General features: G+C 43.1%; 1 pseudogene; it reads right to left on the bottom strand.

Moving 5' to 3' along the window:
- LOC128089691 (uncharacterized) overlaps window positions 1–10747 on the bottom strand; it is a 70683-nt pseudogene extending 59936 nt beyond the window's left edge.
- Between the last annotated feature and the right edge of the window lie 10440 nt (window positions 10748–21187).

Below are 21187 nucleotides of genomic sequence, written 5' to 3'. Positions count from 1 at the left end.
GGTGGAGCATAAGAACAAGTTGCCTGGAGTGATTGTGGAATTTCCTTCTATGAAGATATTCAAGATCCATCTGGATGCCTAGCTGTGCAACGTATTGTAGGGAACCTACTTTAGGAAGGGAGTTGGACTTGATGATCTCTTGAGGTCCCTTCCAACCCTTGAGATTCTGTGATTCTTTGATCCAGCTCTTTTTACAAGTGCTACTCATACAACAGAAAAGAAGAATAGCTGAGCCGTTACCTCAATCATCACTGATCTTTAAAGAACAGGATTATTTAAAGTATCTCATTCATGGAAGAGCAGTCTCTTTTACAATCATTTTTCCACACAGAACTTAACAAAGAATTTATTAAGTTATTTAGACAGCACTCACCAATAAGAGATTACCTTGATGACTTCAAAAGAGGTAGCTCATGTAGGTGAGGAACAAAATTCTGTCTGGTTTGTCCACAATCATTTTTAAAATGTAAGGAGTAAAACTACATGCCAATCTGATTTTCACAAAATGACAGAATTACTTCTGTGATCATTTTTGTAAATTATTGCCTGAATGATGCTACATATGTCCATACATAGAAGACCTATTCCACGTTGGGTTCCTTTGCAAATATACAGCGTGAAGGGCTTTAATGAACAAAACTGTTCATTCACAGATAGAGGCCTGTATAAAACTATCATCAGTCATTATGGGAATATTCACTGTTGTAAGGTTTATCTCTAAAATAATCATCTGAGGCTTTTTTAATTTTTTCTCCCCCAGTGGAAGCAAACAAATGGGAAATGCTTTTGCCTCTACATGCTGCATCTCCCATTCCACTGTGGAGAATGGCTGTAGGAACCATGAACACATAAAGCAGCTGTGCCTTATTAGCAATCTGTCAGATATAGCGAGCGATATATTACCAGTCACTGTGAACAAATGCCTACAACCTTGACTGTTCACATCAGAGTCTTGCATGCTCATTTTATGAGCAGATGTGTTATTGTAGTTGCACACAATGCAGTCTTTTGGGGAAAAAATAAATCATCCTTTTACTTGGAATGGAGCAGAAATATTTGCTCCCACCATATAACGTGGTTTTATGTTGGTGTAAGGAAGCACTCAGGGAGGGAAGTCTCTCTTGGGTGGCCTGTGCACAGTGGCAGAGAGATACCTCATTTTGGAAATGGCAGTGTGCTGCCAGAGCAGAAATCTCACTTCTGGCTATAAGGAGGAGCTCAGAGAAACCAATGGCAGGTGGCATCTTAGGGACTACAAATGTAAAAATGAAGCACTGTATCTAGCAATGTGATCAATCTTCTGTACTTCCAGGGTTGAGAGCTGCATACCAGTCATGAGGCAGGCTTTGTCCTTAGTGATTGAGCTGCACATCTAGTGGAAGTGTTGTATCATAAACACCAATCTCCTCTCCTCAAGTAATTCAGTTTTTGACTGACTTTAACTCAGCTGGAGATCATGATTCCATGGTGACATCACGGCCTGATGGTGGAGAATCTTCATTATCCATGCACACTAAAAATTATACGTGTACATGACTATTAATGTATAATACTTCGTAACAGGAGAAGAAAATATATGTAAATTACCTGTTAAATTGGACAGCTATTTAATTAACAGCAAATTTCAATTCTTTGATATTTTCACACTTCAGTGTTGCTAGTACGACTTCTTCCTCAAGCCCATTTACCTTCATACAAAAGACCAATTTCTGCCTTTTCCTCCCAGCATGGGAATTACAGAATGTAAGTGAAAAAGCCATTCAATTAGAGGCGTTTCAGGCTTGAAGGCAGCAGCCGCACTTAGGAGCTACACACAAACATAATTTGAAGAACAACAATGAACTGAGCCATATTTATACAAGCAGTTATAATAATGGCTCGTAAGTTCCACAGAATGTTTTATTCCAATTAACGCATCAGCAGTATTCGTTTGTTACATCTGACCAATCTATGCATCTTCCCACTGGGGGGGGGAATTAAATCTGTTTTGTATTGCCCTTTGCATTAGGTACGCAACTCTGCTGCTGTACTGGGTGGAGGAAGGTGGATGGGAAGGGGGGAGAAAAATCTAGGGATTCCTTAAAACGCTTCATTATTTTTTATTTCTACACCACAGCACATCAAAATTAAGATGAAAAGCCCTGCACCTTTTATTACTCAATAAACATTACAGAAATTGTCATAATTTTGTGGGTTTTTTTAAGGACTGCTTCTTGTAAAATACCTTTGGTCATGCAAGATCAAAGTTAAACAGAGGTGTCTGCTGCAAGATGATAATTCAGGTAAACACACTCAAATGGTGCAAATGCAAATGTGATCGACGTTTCTATTCAATGTTTATTTTCCCTGCCACAGCAGTGACAAGTTCAAACTAATTCCACACCTTCTTTAAAATAAATTGAAACTATCATACATCAACCTGTTTCTGTTGAACTTAGCCCAGATCTCAAATGATAAAACACAGCTCAAAGTTTCATCTGGTCAGCCTCTGAAGATCTCCAGGAGGAATGTGAGGGAGAGTTTAGAAGAAATTAGCCCAGCTATAAATATTTAAAAATAATTATGCCATTAATTAAGCCTGTATAAGAATATACCATGTGACAGCAGCTCTGATATCTGTACATACAGCGTGTCCTATAATTGCAACCCAGCCTCAGGATTAAACTTTCTAAATGAGTGTGATGTCCTGCCTGGGAATTCTAAGTGTGAGAAAATGAAAGAAGATGATGGAGAAGAGGCAGAAGGGGAAGAGGAAGAAGAAGCAGCAGCAGGGATGCAGTCCTGCATGCAGAAAGCTCTCTCTATATGGCATGTGGTGCTCAGAGGCTGCAGGGAGGATCAGGGCTGGCTCTTGCGGCATATGCACAAGGACGGGAATGCTCCCTGCCTCTGCACACTTCACTGGCTAATTAAAGCAGTCAGTACCACTAGTTGAAAAGGGGCAGGAAGCAGCAAGGACAACATCCATGACACATTGCCACTCCATTGGCCAGTTTCACAGATTTTCACTATACTTTTATTCCCTCTCCACTATGCATTCAATGCTCCTGCTGAGTATCTCCTTTCTGGGAGATTATTGAGTCACCCCTGAGGCTTTATTTTATTTCTGAGGAGGGGTAGGTGAATTTGGAGTTCCAGATAGATCTGCCTTAGGACAAACACTCTAAATCTGAGTGAGCCCACTGCAGCTTGTAAACACATCAAATGGGTGCAGTGTCTTCCATGCAGTCTCGCACAGTGACTAGAGATATAAGCAGCAAAAATGGTGCAATTAATTACCATTAATCATGATAATCCTGCTTACTCAGGCATCATGGAAATCTGTCATCACAAGATTAAAGCTTCTCCTGCAGAGAGCTGCTTGAAGTTTGCTGTATTTACCTGTCCTCAGTTCTGTGCTCCTGGTCCACAGAAAAGTTATTATTCAAAACAGGGATCTCTTTGAATGAGCACACAGTAGCCCAAGGAAATGCCAAACAGTCTAATTCAAGCATTTTTATTAAATAGACAAAAATGTGAGAGTGCAGTAGCATACATAGGTTGCTCCAAAAGTAATGCTTCCTATGTATGTAGATTAAACTACAACAGATACAAAGAGCACAATAACACCATTTGATCAAGAAAATTCACGGCCACAAAACTATTTTTTTTCCAACACAGTCACCAGCTATGTATTTTTTTTGCCAGTGATGAACAAGAAGCTGCATGCCACACTCATAACAATCTGCATTAGCAGAGGTAACCCACTGTCACTGCTGCCACTGCACTACCCACCACCTCACTGTGCTCACATGTACTGTTTGGTCTCCATAAAAGTTCAGCAAGTGTTGATGAATGCCAATGGGTTCCATTTTTCTCCACAGGGAGGAATCCAATGACACACCTATGCTCCATACACACTTCAATACCAGACACCATTTTGTCAGATTGCCCTTCTGCTGCCATCTGTCACACGGAAACGTTGTTTAATGGAATATCTATTGGTGGGAAGACTCAACGCTTACTGACTTATTGCCTCTGCCAACATGGGCCAACACAGTGTGCTAGGAGGCACTGCTTTCAGAGCAGCCCTTGCAAATAGAGAGGTTAGATTACACACCATCTGTGAGAAATTGAGAGTCACAGAGATGGAGATGCAAACAGCCAGACAGACATTGCAAGCCTGTGCTGCAGCAGCCCTGCTCACAGGAAGAAGCACCTATCCACAGAGAGCATAGCAGTGGTGCCCAGGTACAGGCTGGCCTCCAATACCAACGATGCTGGGCAGATGTGTTATTACAGGTTCTCCACTGAACCACCACCCTCATTGCAACTATTACAGTAATATTTTTGGAAAATGCACCATCTGTGCATTGGAAATTGCAGCTTCTCTAAAGTTTCAGGAAAACTTAAAAATGAAAATCATAGAGAAGGTTTGATCTGAGTGCAAATTATTGAGCTTGAGAAGAGTTACCTCTGAAGGAAGGATGTCTTCCACTCCTAAAACCAGAGTAAAAACATCGCCTCCTTAACATTTTCAGCAGACACCAGCAAGGCTGGAAAATCACTTCAGTTTTCTATTCCTTCATAATCTATTTAACTCCATCAGGTATTTTCTGATGAGCATATTCAGTGCCTATGTGAACATGTAAATGTTCAGGCACATGTAAGAGAAGACAGAGACTTGTGTTTGTGAAAGTCAAACACTCCAACACTGAAACACCCTGAAGTTCACTCACATCTGAGACAAATCTGTTTCTGTGTCAAACTTTATGCATTTTAAAAAAAAAAAATCATCCTCAAAATGTATATAGATCCTTTTTTGCAGTTGGCTGAGACAATGGAAAAAAAAATGGATGAAATAAGATTTAAAAATTCCAAGTTGCCTAACTAATTATCAGTGAAAACACAGAAGGCTTAGAAAGAAAAAAGCCCTCTAAGAGTAGCAAAAATAACTTTTGTGGATACAAACATTTCTGGCCTGTTTTACCATGGGATATTTTTAGGGCTAGAAGTGCTTGATGAATCCCTATTGGAAATCTCTTTTGTATGCACATGAAACTCCCACATTCATTCTCCATTAAAGTAGCAGACACTGGAATGATTAGATCTTTGGATTTGTGGAAAATTTAAAAGCCAGAGGTGGAATCCCTTCTCTTTAATAAACAGAAGAGTATGTGCAGCTGGAACACTGAAGCATCAGTCACACCTGAGGGAATTCTAATGTGGGGAAGTACTGAAGGTTTTCCATCAAGTCCTGAAGGAGGTGAATCTGTGGTTAGCTAGAATGTTAGATGACCAAAGGGGCACTTTAAATTAATGCCTAAGTTATTTTTGTTTTTGTCTTTGTTTTTTTTAACATGTATTTTATCTGACAGTACTTGCACTAAGCAGTGAAAGATGTCACCTTCTGTTTTAGAGTTCGTATTAATAGGCAGCTTAATCAAATACTTCTCAATGTGCTCTGACTGTTGTGACTCCTGTTCATGTCCCACTCTGTCCCCAGAACTCAGGATGGCTGGGCCACTTTTTGCGGGGTTGGACTTGGCAAATCTTACCCCAGTGATGGTCAAGTTGTTCAGGGCTGGGACATGAGTATCTCATCCACGAGCTCCGTCTGAAGTGTCTGCCTGGTCCTGTAGGCTTCATAGCTTAAATAATGGAGTAATTCCTTATCACATGTAACTGAGAAATGTTTTTTAAAATATTTTTCACAGTAAATTGCAAAATAAAAAGTGCAAAAGCACATTTAAATTATTTGTGTGTGTATGTATGCAAAACACCCTTCTTGCTCCAATGAAAGTAAAGCACTACTATCATTTGCACACAACATTTAGGAAATTTGACAAGTGAAATAATCTCTGACAAATTGATTGTCATTAAATTTTCCCTTTTATTTTGTATATACGCATATTCAAATATTCAAATACTATTAATTCCTGCTAATGAATGTACTTGATACATGACATTAACAAGATTTAAACACCAGGCACAAATGGGGAAATATCCATTTGCAGAGAAGTCTGCAGACTGTGTGCAGAGGCCATTCATTAAACAGGGAATTCCTAAGTGAATCTTTAACATCCACCTAAAACAGAACAGTCCTTTGTTTCCAGGCTGCAGGATTTGCAATCACACATAGATTAAAAATTCTTCAGGATTTTTTAGTAAAAATCTGTGTTTCTTTCATCATAGGGAGAAATAAAGAAGGTGACTTCAGCACGTGGATTCCAAACAAAAATTAAATCCTACTTCCAAACAAGAAAATTGATAAACTTTATTATTTTCTCAACCCCTCAAAATTGGGGATTTTATCTTAAGAAAAAGGAAAGAGACAGAGAGAATGAGTTGTTTCCTGTAGGAAATCAGAACATAATGTAGAAAACAAGAAAATAAACCTAAATGATGCTGTAATCCCCAGAGAAAAGCCTTTGGTAATACTGTGCCCTCAGCAGAGAGCTCACAAACATGTAAATCATTTTATCTATAATAACTGAAGATTGCAAGAAACTGATATAAATTGTTTTCTTCTCACTTAAACATACAGACCGATTGGAAAACAGAATTAGGACAGACTTGGGATTCAGAGATTTCTGGTTAAAAAAACTAAAAACCAAAAAACAGCTAAACATCAGTGCTGATTTGAAAGGATTATTTTATGAGGCAGAATGAGGAGGGCACAAGAAGATCCTTGCTGCTGGGTAGTGGGGAGCCAAGCAGGCTCCTGGCCAGGTGAGGAGGGGAAATATTCCTTCACCTTGGGTAAGGGACATTCATTTTATTTGTGTATTTGCACACTGTTGTGTTGGTGAGCAAGCACTGGTCCTCATCAGTGGTATCACGACTCAGGTATCAGTGGATTGATATCATGCAGCTCCTTCTCCTGTAGGTGGTGTCCCTATCCACAGGGTATTGGATCTATATGGGCTTTGAGGTCTTTCCCAGCTCAAGGCATTCCTTTGTCCACGGGTCAGGAATATTACATGTAGCCAAGTGCAGGTGTTTTTTTACACCTTTAATTTCTGGTATTTGGGCTTTTCTCATCACATGACATTGTCAAGTATAAAACCCTCACATTGGAACCTCCATGCTGCATTGCATTACAGCCATCAGTTTAGGCTCTGTCATTCCAAAGAGAAAACATGCAAACTTCGGGTGTGCTCCTAGAGTGGGTGGTATGAATAAGGGCAGAAGGACCACAGAAAGTTTGCAATCAAACATGCCTATGAGAAGCTCAATATTATCGCATCTCATTGAGATCAGAATAAAGAAAATTACATACATATATATATGTATATATACATATATAAACTTCCCAGAGAGCTTCCTATTTAAAAATGAACAAAATAATAAGTAAAAGGATCACAGAGTTCAGAATAGTGGAAAATGAACTATTATTTTGATGGGCAGCAGGCACCTTGCTAGGCCCAAACAGAGTGTCAGAGAGCACTGCCCGCTATGTGCCCTGCTCAGATGGTGGATGTGCAGACACAGGAACATTCCATAGATTTTCTTCTAGATTGTGCACGATGTATTTCCTAAAACTTCTTCATTGCAATAGATCATGAGGGTCTTTGTGTTCATTTTAATAATTTTCCTAGCTGTTTTGCATCATTTGCTGTGTTAGTGCCAAAAAGTCTCCTTGTTACAAAGTGATGAGACGCACGGTAAATACACTGCCAAGTGTGCAGCAATTTATTTCCTATTGACTTCCATTGTTTTTTCCTTTAAAAAAGAGACAGCCTAAAGTCCTGCAGGTTTTCAGGAGGAGCTGAACCCAGAACAGCACCATCTTCAATAGGGGAAAACCCAAGCAGTCTGTGCCACTAATTGCAGTGTAAACATTTAATATTCTTTCTTCTAGTCTCTTGCCCTTTTCAGAAATGAAAGGTTGTAATTTACATCTGCTATAGTTCCTAATTGTCTTTTCACAATACCTGCTTGTTTTGTTTGTTTTCTTCCTCCTCTGGGGAGGATGTGGTGGAGTTGAAAAGGCAGCAGCATTTCTCCTCTCATCTCTGCTGCAAAACAGCGCTGCCCCAAAGCAGCCCCTGCTCCCTCCCAGCCCCAGCCAGCATTTCCCGAGCACCCACCAGTGACTGCAAGCAATGGTTCTACTGAGAGTTTTTAATTAAGAATTCTACAGTTTTAATTACGGAACGGTTATCTGAAACCATATGTCTGCCTGCTTACGTATGTGCTCACGCCTGCACACTTGCTGCAATAGCAGAGTTTTGTTTGCTTTTCTGCTTTGTAACTGTTCTTATATGGATATGGTTACAGAATGCATTTGGCTGACATTTGTACGTGTCTGTGTGGTTGTTTTTATTTTTTACAGCAAAGGGTGGCTGCAGGAATGGCTGTGTTTGGGCTCCATATGCAGGTTCCAATCATATATTCAAGCTGGACAATAAAGCAGGGAAAAAACAGCTGATACACAAAAGGGGCCGTCTAGACAGTGCCCCATCAGTCTGGCTAAATTTGGTGCTGGCATTCCCCATGGGATGGTAATATAATTGTCCTGGTGTCTGCGTTCACTCCCGCTGTCAAACACCATCCCAAATATACATCCTTTTTCCAATGCAGTGGGTCCAAACTCCACCATTAGATTGAAACAGCTTTGAAGAAAAAGCAAAAGCAACAACAACAACAAAAAAACAAAAACAAACAAAAAAAACCCACAACAAACTAAAAACACCACAACCTGAGCAGGTATCTCCTGAATACCTGTTGTTTAATTGTCAGACAGAAGGAAATAGATCAACTAATGTGACTTTGAGTTAAAATGTAATCATTTTGAACAAGAACCTAATAATAATCTAGACAAAACAATCTGGAAATATACTTTGGTACTCGTAAAAAGCAAGGTCTTGTTCTTTATGTTTCTTCATCTCCCAAATAAAGTTGAAGAGAAACTCAGATAAATGAAAATATGGTAATGCCTATGGATTACTGGTTACAATGAAAGAAAGGGACCAAAGGAAAAGAACTAATGAGGAAAAGGCAAGGAAGGAAAAACCTGTCATTTTACCAAATAAAATAAAGCAAAATAAAAACCAAAGTAACTTCTTGGGTGTATGTGATTTGATTGCTTTATTTATTGGGAATTTTGATTGTTCATAGGAAATTTGGTAAATATGAGAAGCGCCAACATATTTACAAAGGTTTGGAATAAATCTGTGAAAAATCTGGAATCACCTACCAAAATAAATAAATAAATAAATGAAAATCAGGGAAATGAATCAACAATAATAGAACTTTAAAATGATGGGGAAAAAAAAGAGTGGAGGCTGTCTCTCTGTCCTCAGCACAGCAGCCCAAACATGCAAACAAAACACAGAGAAGCCAAACCCCAAGTTTAGGAAGGCAACCTACAGAAGTGTGTTTGTAATTTGACCACATTCTCAGTTATTTGTAATCATTTCTTTGCTGCACTGCCCTTCTATTGCAAGAGCGTGCGTTATTTCACAACATCTGGGACGGTGTCATGGCTTTTAGGCATCTCTCAGAGCTCATGACCAGTATCTGTGTTATGGGGAGTGCTGCTGCAGTCTGGGGCACAATGCAAAAATAAGGATCTTACCGAGCCCTGCGGCCCCAGCATCACACAAACAAATCTGCTTCCCCGATGCCCAACTTCCTCAAAGTTCTCCTTGCAGGAGATTTTGATTCCTGCAGCTCCTTCGGGGTAACGACAAGAGGAGACCTCCTTCCCTGACCAAAAATCAGGGCATCACAGAATATCCCAACTTGGAAGGGATCTGTAAGGATCAAGGAGTCCAATCTTGCTCTGAAGGGCTGAGATAAATCTGGAGGGGGGAGGGGGGGGGGGAGGGGGGGGGGGGAGGGGGGGGGGGAAAGGGAGGGGCCAGGGAGGAGAACAAAACAAAAACAAACATAAAAACAAGGTGATGCTGATTGGGAAATAAAAGAGGCATGGAAATATACAAATATGATCCCCCAGAAAAAACAAAAAACCCTCCCACAGTTAATGTCGGAAGGAAGGAGGGAAGAGCACAATATAGGGGGTTCAATTTAAGGTGCAGCTGCCTGCACGCAGCTCACACAGCTGAATAAAGGAGAAGTTTCCTTCGGAGAAGGGCTGTGATGTGTGAATACTTCATCCAATAAGAGATGGGGCATACCAAAAACTATATTAAATTACCCTGATTAACAATTTAGCCACGAACAGGGGAGCTTTGGGAGATCTCTATAGGCAGGGCTGGGGGCTATTCATGCCAGCAGCTACAGGGTCGAAAGGTTTCTGAAGTTCACAGACTCAGAGCCTTTGTTATGCTAACAGATGGCCCCAAATCAGCTGCCCGCTGGAGTGTGAAATATAAATGTTTCCTTGAGAACTTCTAGTTAGCTGTCACTAGTGTTCTGCACATACCTGGGCAGGCTGATAATTTCTGTCGGGACTGTTTTTGGAACCGTCCTGAGGCCCAAATGAGTGCCCGGGTACTTCGCATGATCTTTCAAAGGAAGCTGTCTGTCAGTAATAACCCAAATACGCCCTGGATTTTTGTTTGTTTTCGTTAGAGGATGAAAACGGAGATTTCTGCGGACCTGGCTTTCCTCGTGCCAATGTTGCTTGGGGTCAGTGAGAGGGCTTCTCCCTCTCTTTCGATGTTGATATCAGTTAAGGGCTATCATAAGTTTCGGGCCTGCATCACGTGGGGCCCAAACTTGCTCTCTTCGAGCAGATACCAGAGCTGAGGGTGATAGGAGAGCTACCTGCATCCCTCCTCCGCAGTTGCTTTGCCATGCTCCCGGGAGGATGGACTGCAGCCGTCCAGGTCCGAGCACAAAGGGTAATATTCATCTCCTCTTACAGGACACCGCCGCTAATGCCATTAAAAGGAGAAGAATGAGTTAATTATCTTCATACGAGAGGAAACCAGTCTGTGGGAGGATGCGGTCTGTACGGAGGGCGGAGGAGCACCCCCTCCCCTACACACACACACACAGCGGGGCTAGGTGCGCAGCTTTGCGCCTCCGCGTAACCGCGCCATTTTCAAAATGAAAGAAGTTGCGGTGGGGAATCAGTTACGTGCCCGCCCGCAGGCAGCCCGCGGCCCGCGGCACACGATTCGGAGCCTCCGTGGGCGGATGGATGGGAGGAGCAGGGAGGGAAAGAGGGGCTGAGCCACGGCCAGGCCCGCCCCGCGGGGAGCGCCGCGCCGCGTCCCGCATCGCACGAGGGAACTGCAGCACCGAGAGGCGGGGAGCGACCGCTGCGCCGTGCCTGAAAAGCCGTTTTTCTCCTAAAACAGGAGAAATAAAAGCTTGGCTCATCCTGTCTTCAGCAAGACGCGGGGAATGGATCTTTCGCCCCCGTTTTTATTTTGTTTTTCGGTGTTAGCTATGGCGCGTACGGCTTATTACGCTGAAGCACGCGAGAAACGAATTGTCCTCAGCGTTAGAAACAGCACTGCGAATTTCCTTCGCGCTTTGCTCTTACAGAGAGCTGAAGAAACGGGCACTGATCAGCGTTCCCATCTTAATGCTCTTTCTCGGAATTTCTTTTCCAAACTTAAAAAGAGTTTACTGTTTTTCTGAAAGTTTTCAAGCAAATAAAAGCCAGTGTATTAATCTCCTATTGAAAGTTTGCTAGCAAATAGCGAACTGTGCCGCAACCAGTAAGTTCTGTAGATGCCAGCCCTGACCCACGCAGCCTGCAGTGAATGACGGCGCTGCCGACGGCTCTTACTTAAGTGACAAATAACTTCACACCCCATCCTTGTGGTGTTACTGGTGGCCTTCTGCGCACTGGAATTTAAGTTTCCTCCTTTAAAAAGATATGCACTACTACAGAAATTGTGTACTGATAGATGCTGCAATTTTTAGATTACAGTAAGTAGATTTTCAGATAAATTTTCTTTTTTAAAACGATATCTTTAAAGTATGCGATACTCAAAGCACGAAGTTAAGGATTAGTTTGCATACTTCTGATCGACATCGAGATAAAAATCAATGCAATGAGCTACCAAAGCTCTTAATTCTTGCGTAGAGACAACACGAACGATCTAGGCAGTAAATAGATATTTCAGTAAACACCAACAGGATTAGAAAGAGTGAATTTAGTGCCAAAAAGGGTCCGTCCCGGTGGTTTCCCATTTCGCCATTCCTGAATAGTGCACCTGAATTATAGTTTGCAGAAAGTTAATCTTGTTCGCAGCAAGAATATTTTTTTTTACTCATTTGTCCTTTGCAAACAGATTCTAGCAGAGCCATACAATAATTATTAAACAACAACAAACAACATCAACAAAACATCTTCCACTCATATGTACGGGTAAATGTGGAGATGATGCAGTTTGCTGATCACCACCTGGCAGAGAAAACCCGAATTGCCCGAGCAGGGACAACTTTCTGCAGTGTGTGTAACGATGGAAATACATTTCTACACATCGAGTGCTACCTTCGAGGGTATTTAAAGTTAAAGGAGATGAAAGAGCAAGACGAGAGCAGGTGAGCAAAGAGCTAAGGAGAAAAAGTGCAGTGTGACACCCTCAAGATGGCTGCTCACCTCCTCACTCCTTCTCTGTGATTATAGTCCTATTTCTATAGGAAAGATATTGGAAAATGTCCTTCAGCAAATCAAACAGCAAAACTATAGTTGCGTTCTTCTAACACGTGTGCAAAGAATAATATCTTGTATTGAAAACACTTCGATTACACAAATAGAAGAGCCTACTGAGACAATGCCCACAGCCTTCAGTCATCAGACTGCATCTACCAGGTTGTGTAGGTGGGAAGGGCGGAATGACACAGGAGCATAAGCGAGAAAAAGGAAAAATCACTTCAGTTTGAAAGGCAGAATGAGGGTAGATGTACCTCTGCACAACAGTGTGCTGTTTTAGCAGATGGGAAAAATACATCTGACTTTTTAATGTGTATTTTTAGGGAGGTTTCTCAGATTCAGGCAAAGAACCTTAGCAAGATATCTCTAAATTTCCTTCTCTTGTTAGAATTCTGTGATTATTAATAATCATTCCTATAAAATAAAGGCGGTATTCAGCGTTGGATCACGGTTCAATCATAAGCAAATGATATTACAAAGCCTTCGATTCGATCCATCCAGCCCAGAAGGAAATCAGGTTCCATGTAAACTGTAACCAGTTCGGAGTTTTTGTCCGTTCAGCAGAACTGTTAGGTACGGGGTTACTGTGTGGGCTGAGACTACACAGTAGTCAAAGCAAAGCGAAGGACAAAGCAAAGGGTTCAGTTTCAATAGGAAATATAATAGAAACCCCTTTATCTCTAAGCCATCAGGGACAAGCACTCAATACAAGCTAACAAGCGGGAACTGATAAGATAACATTTATATGAGGTCAGAAGTCAAATGCCAGTCAAAAGCATTTAACCTCTTGGGTCATAAACAGGAACAGTTAAAACACACCGAGAGTTATTTATCGGGGTTTAAAGGTAGCTCATCACCGCCGGCGAACAACGCGATGACGGAGCTAATTGGTATTTATAGGAGAGGGACTGTGCGGTCGTTAACACGAGATGCAAAGCTCCCAGCCTCGCCGTTATTTATTTGTTTACTCATGTAAACTCTCATTTCCGCCCTCCCCGAAAATCCGCAGAGCAAAGCGAACCTCGGACCGAACCGAAAAACTTGGAGCAGCGCACACGCGGCTGATGCACGGATCGACCAGAGGATTCGGAGGGTCAGTTATGTACAGTCAGCACGCACAGAACCGCAGCCAGAAGCTCCCCACTGTGCGCTACTGCCACCAGGGTTTGTTGCGTTGGTTCTCTTCGAGTTTATGAAAGGAAGAAGAACCTTTGTTCCAGGATAAAAATAATTAGGGATTTCCGTTTAAAAGGAAGGGAGGAAGGGAGGAAGCGAGGAAACGAGGAAGCAAGGAAGCAAAACAAAAAAGCTCACAGTTTCTGACAGACACCCAATTAACGTGCATAAATATTGAAGATCTATTGAATAGATTTAGAAGAGATGTAATTACACTTTTAACCCAGACAGCAAATCGTGTTTTCTCCACTAGGTACTTTTGATTTCCTCCTGCAAATCCAGTCTCCAAATTCCTTAACAAGCAAAAGAACATTTAGGTCACATTAAAAAAAAAAAAAAAGAAAAGAAAAAGTAATGTCTGCCACCTTAGAGAGAAACAAGGGCTGAGAGAAGGCCTTTCCAGGCCCATTCTTAAACAGAGCTCACAGTAAACCAGGCAAACATTGTGGATTTAAAATGCTTTTAAATATTTATCAGAAGTATTTTATTGCCATATTCAAATGACACCTGGAGTGCACTCACCTTTACTGACAATCGCTGTTCTGAATGTCCATTTGCTTCATTGGAACCCCCCCAAGCAGAGCAACACGGGCTTACTGCTTTCATTCAGTTAATGTTTGGTAAAAAACCAAGCGACCTTAATCAGCATGCTGATTGCATCGTCAACTAACAAATAATTTACTACTCCGAGCATTGCATGCCATTAAAAGCTCATTAAATTTTCTGTTCTCCAATGGGAGCTTCAGCTTTTGAACTGCACGCTTTAGCTCCAAATTGTCACTTCTTCCATTTGTTTTCTTTCCCTTTTTCTTCTTCTTCTTATCTTTTTTTACAAAATTTGTTGTTGTTGTTGTTTGTTTTTTGTTTTTAAAGTTTATTTTCTTTTTTTTTTATTTTTTCTTTTTCAAACCTAGATGATAATTTCAATGCCTGTATCCAGGAAAGTGGTGGGAAAATAGATTTGATTAATCGCTATGAGAAACTTAGAACATTTTGGTTCCTGGGGGTAGAGAGGTAAACGACTGTGTTCTATTCTCAGACACTTCTCAGCATTCTTTGGGAGTGGCACAGCGCGTGGTTTTGAAGGTGCGAATGCTCTGAACAATTTCGGTATTTTTAACACTGAAGCATCTTGTCCTGTTTGCAAAGCGATCACATATCGGGAAAAAAGGGAGGAAAGAAAAAAATAAAAGGGGGGTGGCAGTGGGGAGGAAGAAAAAAAATAACCCAAGCCCCTTCTCTTCATCCATGTAAATAAGGAACAAAGGGGGGAGGAGGGGGTGGAAAAAAAAAACCCTTTGGGTTATGGAACACAAATCTCGCACGTCCTAAAAATATCAGAGATTCCACGTAGGATAGTTTGGGGGGGATCCTGGAGCACTGAAGAGCACATCGTCGTTACATTCAATAAGTAAAGCGCAAGGAAATGCCGGCACCTCAATTAACAGAGTTGCTAATTCTGTCCCGTTTCACAGGAGCGGCTGTAAGGCGGGCTGGGCTGCGGCGCCGCGCGGCGGATGCCCGGCTCCACGCGCTCGTACCGAGCGCAGTGATTGCGTCGGGAGCAGCGCTGAGCCCCGATCGCTAGCATGGACTCATCAACGCAAATGAGGCGGAGGCTCCCGTGTCGTTTCCTTCCGCACCCCCCCCCCACCCCCCACCGCTACTATAACCAGCTTTTTGCCAAGCAAAATGAACGGGCAGCAAAAAGAAGAGCAAACACGGGGACCTTGGCCGGCGGGGGCAAAGGGATGGGGGAGCTGGACGTCTTCTGTGATGGGAGGGTAAACCCAAATATGTGCGTGTCCTCTGAACTCGGATAGAAGCCTAACAGCGATAGGTAACGTGATGCGTGAATGTTGCAAGGAAGACTTAAGAGGAAAACTCAGATATGCAATATGAATTATATTTTGTAATTTTATATTTTGCATATTTTGTTAGATTTTGTAATTTTATATAGCAGTAAAATATATAAAAGTCCGTGACTGCAGGTTTTTCCCTTTTCCAAAGACGTTTCCCAGGAGGGGTCTGTAGGTCCATCCATCCATCCGTCCGTCCCGGCGGCGGGCAGCAGGTGGCGGTTTTGCGGCAACTTCTCTTGGAAGAATTTAGAGTTATAGAATAGAATCATAGAACCCTTACAGTCGGAAGGGACCTTTGAGAGCCATCTAGTCCAACTCCCCCATAGTGAACCGGGACACCAGGTTGCCCAGGGCCTGATCCAGCCTGACCTTGAAAGTCTCCAGGGATGGCGCATCAACCACATCACTGGGAAACCTGTTCCAGTGTCTCAGCACCCCCACTGTAGAAGATTTTTTTCCTTATATGTAATCTAAACCTACTTTCAGGGCACCTGGGGCCGGGACAGAGCTGCCAAATCCCTGGGGGATAGGAACCTGTGCCTCTTGGGCACAGCTATCCCATAGGCAGGGAATGGAGGCAATCAAATGTTCACATACAGTAATGTCTCCCTTTCCTTCCCTTCCCTTCCCTTCCCTTCCCTTCCCTTCCCTTCCCTTCCCTTCCCTTCCCTTCCCTTCCCTTCCCTTCCCTTCCCTTCCCTTCCCTTCCCTTCCCTTCCCTTCCCTTCCCTTCCCTTCCCTTCCCTTCCCTTCCCTTCCCTTCCCTTCCCTTCCTTCCCTTCCCTTCCCTTCCCTTCCCTTCCCTTCCCTTCCCTTCCCTTCCCTTCCCTTCCCTTCCCTTCCCTTCCCTTCCCTTCCCTTCCCTTCCCTTCCCTTCCCTTCCCTTCCCTTCCCTTCCCTTCCCTTCCCTTCCCTTCCCTTCCCTTCCCTTCCCTTCCCTTCCCTTCCCTTCCCTTCCCTTCCCTTCCCTTCCCTTCCCTTCCCTTCCCTTCCCTTCCCTTCCCTTCCCTTCCCTTCCCTTCCCTTCCCTTCCCTTCCCTTCCCTTCCCTTCCCTTCCCTTCCCTTCCCTTCCCTTCCCTTCCCTTCCCTTCCCTTCTTCCACTCCCACTCTCCCTTTCCTTTTTCCTTGATTTTCTCCCCTTTTTTCATTCCCCTTCTTTTCTCCAACCACCCATTTCCCCCTTTTTTTCCCTTTTACCTCAAGCAAAAAAGTTACCCAGATTAAAATGAACTCTGATCTTACATCATGATGTGAGGAAAGACGAGTCTGTAATCTTTAACTTCCGAAAACTATGCATATATTCACCAGTAGTGAGTATTCACTGAGTAGTTAACAGTGGGCTGCTGGAGCTGTAGCAGCCTCCTAAATCCATCTGAGCTGATACATGGCTCTTTCCTACATAACCTGAGAGCTGCTTGCCTAATGGCTAAGACTCAACAGATGGTTCAATTTGTTATATTCCTACTCTCTTTGCTCTGTTTGTATTCATTTTCTTGCAGAAAAAAAATAATTTTAAAAAATTAAACTGAAATGATGACTGAATACGTCAGAAGAAGTGAGAAGAGGAGAAAACTTGAAGACCTGTTTGTCTACCAGAAATGGTATCACAACAGCTATTGGATTCTTACAGTATTTAGTTCTTATATACTTAAGTCTCCTTCCAAGACATTACAGTGACAGTTACAGGAGGGAGGTCTGAAGCTTTTTGCAATTTTTTTTAGTACAGTGCAAGCATCAGGAAAGTGCTGTTACTATAAAAAACCCACATCATTTTTTCCTAAATGATTCACAACTAATAAGCGTAATAACAGCTTACATAAATTACATAGATACATTCAGAAGACGGGCAGAAGTGATGTGAGGGAATGTCTCAGCTACACATTTTCAACCACACCAAAGGCAGAAAGTCCCAGTTCCTTTCTGTGTACTACAAGGCAGTTTCTAGGTATGCTATTACACACCAGGAGAGCCAGTGATGTTTACATTCCTAAGCTATGCTTTCTTTCCAAAATATGAGGCCTCAGTGTGAGCATCTCTGCAACACTCATGTCCTGAGAAACGCTACCTATGGAAATCTTACATGGAAAATGGGTCTGCAGGGCTCAAAGTACTGCTCTGAGTTATTGGAGGGGAGATTAATGGGGGAAGGAAGCGCGCAGTCACTCTTCCCTCCCAGTTTAATATGGACCCAACTCTGATTGCCACTGGTGTGCTTCTGCAGGCAGCGTGCACATTCCTCATGCCTTCCGCAATATTTCAGAATGGGGAGATGCCTACATGTTCACAATTATGTTTGCTCACTACCATGAATAAAATACTTTCTGTTGGTCTTTCAGCTCTGCTAGCACTTGCACATAGCTGATGTTGCCATTTGCAAACCACTCTAAACAAATGCCCCGTGATGAAAACCCCTTGTCAAGAAGCCAGGCCAAGCTCACACATTTTTGTAGGGAACATACTTCTTGGTGGCTTTTTTATTTTTTGTATAGATAACCAACCAAAACACATTGAAATGATCATAAAATGCTTACAATGGGGGAAAAAGCTGGAAACATGCAGCAAATGAAGAAGCGTTTTGGAAGCCATGTGACAATTTAAGCGTTGTCCTTAGTTTTATGTTTTGTTTTTTTTTTTTTGTCTCCTCCTACTCAGCGAAGACTTAAAAAAAAAATCCTATTAGAATTCATTAGAATTCATCTTCATTGTTCAGATGTCATGTGCAGTTTGGTTAGTGAATTACTATTAACCTACTGTTTTTCAAGAGATTTTCACTAAAAGAGAATGAAGATGCATGCATATGCAGACACAGGAAGAAAACTTATTCCTGAGAGGCTTCGGCCTCCAGCAGATTTTGAAGTCTCAGTGATTCGTCTTATTTCTCATTTGATAGAAATGGTCTCAGCCTTTGGACTGTAGCTGAGAAAACACTTTCTTTTGCAAGTATTCTCATGTCAAGGCATACTGGACCTCTCTCAGCTTATGCAGACATTCATTCCTCAGTTGCTTGGAACTGAGGAAGTGGAAGTGGAGAAAAAAGAGGTACCTGCTTGACATGGGCCTTTTGTCTAAAGAGCAGTATTTGCATAAGAGCTACAACATAAACTCATTTGATAAATCCATTTTTTTATCACCTAAGTGGTCTTATGTTTAAAGATCCAATACAACAGCATTTGCTGCAGTCTAAGTAAAATGTTCTTAAATTTAGATGCTCAATCTCAAAATCTTAACTAAGAAGGCAGCAATAGCATTTTGCCTAGATTTATCTAAGCACAAATACAGTATTCATATATGCATATTTACACATACTACATACACATACATTTTTACATTTGCATACACACATTTTGTGTATATATACATATGTATATGTATTAGATATTTTCCTATATCTACTTATCTAGCTATCTATCTAGCAAGCAAACTGAACATCCACAAAGACAGGTGCAGACTTGCTTTTAACACCTGTGAAGAACATTTAAAAGGTTACTGCATAAAAGGCTGCATAAATCCTAAAAAAATATTTTTAACCAGATAATTTTATTTTCCAGGATGTTGTTAAATGACAGACTCAGATTTACCCAATCTCAATTACCACATTAGCAACAGAGCTAATGAAGCCTGCTTTCTTTTGTATTTGTGTCTTGAACTTGGATTTGTTCATGTGTGAACAAGATATGAGGGGCAGTTGACGTTTCACTTGTATTTAGCATGCTTCTCCACACGGATTTAGTAGGGGTGAGTTCACACTGAAGCACTATACTTTTTGGTGGCGGTACGAAGCGTCTCCTCTTTACACCGGCTTCATACTTTCATTGACACTGTAAAAACTTTGTCTTTCAAATCAATTTGGTTGGAAGCTGGCCAAGAAGCTGTACAGTATGGAGGTGAAATGACAGTAAGACATTGTCATCCACTTGCTCACATGCATACAGCAATCATCAGTAGTTCAATTCCATACGATAAATACCTCGAGCATTTAAGAAAGAAAAACACATAGCTTCCAATTAGCTTTGAAAACCTGAGATTCCCTTTACTCCATAAAACTTCAGGATGTTAGAAGACTTCTTTTAGATGTGATACATGCATACCAGAAAGTATGTCATTTATTTTTGCAAATATACTCAATTTTGATCAATTTCATCATTCCCTAAACTAAACTAAAAGGGCTTGTTTGAAAACGATAATATCTGAAAAGTCAGAGTTGGTTTAATCAGAGAAAAAGAAAGGCCTGTGCACTAATGTCAAATGTCGAGCATAAAAGGTGGATGGGAATGAAGGGGAGGATACAGCAAATCAGGAACAGGAAAAGGAGGTAATATCTGAAACACAGGTGGGTGCTGCGGGGGCAGACAGCCCATGGTGATGTCCCCGAGCAACAGGCTGTGACATCACCGGGTGACGGATTGTGACAGCTCTGCCCTCACAGCTCACAGTGGGGTGCCGGCAGAGCCTGGCTCAGTCTGGCTCGTTCCTGGACCGTGCTGAGCAGCTCTGCGAGGCTTGCAGGTCGAGCAAGGTTTTGGCTGTGCTGTGCTGGGTCGTGCCTGGGGCTGCTCGCAGCATCTCAGTGCCTGACCCCGCAGTATCGCTTCTGTTCCCCCGGCCCTGCCTAGTGCAGGCAGCCGGGACCCTACTGAGCGCACCCGCAGCAGCGGAGGTGAGTGGTGCGGGGACACCTGGGTCCCTCAGGGCAGCCGTGGGGAGCCTGGCCCTGTGCCAGCGGGGAGCACGAGAAGGCCCAGTCGTGGCCTTGGGAGGGCTTTGTGCTGAGGACTCGCACACCCTGGCACAGCGAGTGACTGTGACCTCCCTTCTTTTGCAGGGCAGACAGCACCTCTGCGGCTGCGTTGAAGGAGAACAGCTCGTCATCCTTGGTTCTCCCAGCCCCTGCAGCGAGAAGACCATGGCTGCAGAAGAGGCATGGACGTGTCCTGTGTGCCGCGACGTGCGGCAGGACACGGCCTGTGTGATTCCCTGCAATCACACCTTCTGCCTTGGCTGCATCCAGCGGTGGGCGAGGCTGAGGGACAGCTGCCCGCTGTGCAGGACGGCCATGCAGACCATCCGGGTCTCTGTGCGGGGAGACAATCAGTTCGTGGATTGCATCGTCTCCCCGCCCGCAGTGCCGGTGCCCGCCGGCTTCGGCGCCACCACTGCCCCTGACCCTGACAGCGAGGAGGACCTTCTTCCACCCCTTCCACCGCTGTCCCCTGAGCCTGAGCCTATGGCCGAGGAGCCAGAGTGGGTTGGCGGCCTCCTGCTGGATGACTGGGCAGCACTTTTCTATGACAGACGAGACATCGTCAACCCAGTGATGCCCTGGCTGGAGCAGGAATTGCGGCGCAACGGGGAGCTCCGCTGGTGGAAGATCAACTGGATAAAGAGCATAATCCAGGCACTCCTCTGCCAGGTGGGGCCAAACAGAGACATCCTGGTGCGGTGCATACAGGGCATCATGGGACCCAGCTCCGCACCGCTCATCGATGGCCTCATCGCAACCATCGAGAGCCGGTGCGGCCCGGGGGTCCGGAGGCTGCTGGGCCTCCAAGATCCCAGCGCTGCCCAGGAGCAGCAGGGCGGCC

Source organism: Tympanuchus pallidicinctus, unplaced genomic scaffold (genome assembly GCF_026119805.1).
Source record: "Tympanuchus pallidicinctus isolate F22 unplaced genomic scaffold, pur_lepc_1.0 scaffold4, whole genome shotgun sequence".
In the NCBI taxonomy this organism is placed as follows: Eukaryota; Metazoa; Chordata; class Aves; order Galliformes; family Phasianidae; genus Tympanuchus; species Tympanuchus pallidicinctus.
This window is presented reverse-complemented; position numbering and strand designations above follow the sequence as displayed.